This window comes from Galeopterus variegatus, unplaced genomic scaffold (assembly GCF_000696425.1).
Source record: "Galeopterus variegatus unplaced genomic scaffold, G_variegatus-3.0.2 Scaffold25901, whole genome shotgun sequence".
Lineage (NCBI taxonomy): Eukaryota > Metazoa > Chordata > Mammalia > Dermoptera > Cynocephalidae > Galeopterus > Galeopterus variegatus.
In genome coordinates, this window is record NW_007752012.1 from 904 (window position 1) to 3,121 (window position 2,218).

The following is a 2,218-nucleotide window of genomic DNA, read 5'->3' on the forward strand; positions in this document are numbered from 1 at the left end:
GAAAAATGGCATTGTCTAAGAGGGATCTTGATGACCTGAAACCCCAGATAGAAAAGACTGTAAAGAGGGTCCTGGGTTTCTCAGAACCCACAGTGGTCACAGCAGCATTGAACTGTGTGGGGAAGGGCATAGACAAGAAGAAGGCAGCTGACCATCTGAAACCTTTTCTTGATGTTCTACTCTCCAATTTGTGGACAAACTGTTTGAGGCTGTGGAGGAACGCCAAAGCTCTAGGCATTCCAAGTCTAGCAGTGACAGGAGCAGAAAATGAGAGCTAAAGGAGGTGTTTGTTGATGACTCTGAGATCTCCAAGGAATCATCAGGAATAAAGAAGTGATGAATACCCATTTTGAGGAGATGGAAGAAGAGCCAGAGGTGATCCCTGGGCCTCCATCAGAGAGCCCCGGCGTGCTGACTAAGCTCCAGATCAAACAGATGACAGAGGCAGCAATGCAACAAATTGAGGAGAGGAAAAAACAGCTGAGCTTCATCAGCCCCCTATGCCTCAGCCAAAGACTCCTTCTCCCTCATAACCAGAGTGACTTCCAATTGGCAATACTATTCAGCCCCCCCAGTCCACCACTTTCATGAATGACGCCATTGAGAAAGCAAGGAAAGCAGCTGAACTACAAACCCGAATCCAAGCCCAGCTGGCACTGAAGCCAGGGCTCATTCGCAATGCCAATATGGTGGGCCTGGCTAATCTCCATGCCATGGGCATTGCTCTCCTGAAGGTGAAATTAAAAGATCAAACTAAACCTACACAACTGATCCTAGATGAGCAAGGTCACACTGTAGGTGCAACAGGCAAGGAGACTGAGCTGACACACTGCATGCCTACTCTAAAGGCCAATATTTGTGCTGAGAAGAGGGAACAGTTCAAGCAACAGCTAAAAGAAAAGCCATCAGAAGACATGGAATCCAATACCTTTTTTGACCCCTGAGTCTCAATTGCTCCTTCCCAGCACCAGAGACATACTTTTAAATTCCATGACAAGGGCAAATTTGAGAAGATTGCTCAACGATTATGGACAAAGGCACAACTAGAGAAACTGCACAGGCAGCTCAAAAAACAGGCATTCATACTTCAATTAGGCTTGCCCTCATTGCTCCTAAGAAGGAGTTAAAGGAAGGAAGGAGATGTCCCTGAAATTGAGTGGTGGGACTCTTACATCATCCCCAATGGCTTTGACCTTACAAATCTTGTTGAACATCCAGCCCAACTGAATCCTCCAGTCGACAATGACACACCAGTTACTCTGGGGGTAAGGGCATTGCTCCCCTGAATGTGGAATTAAAAGATCGGACTAAACCTGCATCACTGATCCTAGATGGGCAAGGTCGCACCGTAGATGCAACAGGCAAGGTGACTGAGCTGTCACACCGCATGCCTACTCGAAAGACCAATACTCTTGTTGTGACGAGGGAACAGTTCAAGCAATAGCTAAAAGAGAAGCTATCAGAAAACATGGAATCCAATACCTTTTTTGACCCCTGAGTCTCAATTGCTCCTTCCCAGCACCAGAGACATACTTTTAAATTCCATGACAAGGGCAAATTTGAGAAGATTGCTCAACGATTATGGACAAAGGCACAACTAGAGAAACTGCACAGGCAGCTCAAAAAACAGGCATTCATACTTCAATTAGGCTTGCCCTCATTGCTCCTAAGAAGGAGTTAAAGGAAGGAAGGAGATGTCCCTGAAATTGAGTGGTGGGACTCTTACATCATCCCCAATGGCTTTGACCTTACAGAGCAAAATCCCAAGAGAGAAGATTGAAAATCCAGCTCAGCTGTATCCTCCAGTCGACGACGGCACACTAGTTACTCTGGGGGTATATCTTACCAAGAAGGAACAAGGAAACTTTGGAGGCAAACAAGGAGGGAAGCACAGAAGGAACTACAAGAGAAAGTCAGGCTGAGCCTGATGCCTCCTCCAGAACCCAAAGTGAGAATTTCTAATTTGATGTGAGTATTAGGAACAGAAGCTGTTCAAGACCCCACAAAGGTAGAAGCCCATGTCAGAGCTCAGATGGGAAAAAGACAGAAAGCACATGAAGAGGCCAACACTGCCCAAAAACTTACAGCAGAACAGAGAAAAGTCAAGAAAATTAAAAAGCTTAAAGAAGACATTTCAGAGGGGGTACACATATCTGTATATAGAGTTCGAAATTGAGAAACTCAGCCAAGAAGTTCAAGATTGAGGCCAATGCTGGGC

The 2,218-nt window shown here is 45.7% G+C and overlaps 1 pseudogene; it reads left to right on the forward strand.

The window, feature by feature from the left end:
* Positions 1-357: 357 nt before the first annotated feature.
* LOC103583686 lies at positions 358-1,780 on the forward strand (annotated as a pseudogene).
* The last annotated feature ends 438 nt before the right edge of the window (positions 1,781-2,218 follow it).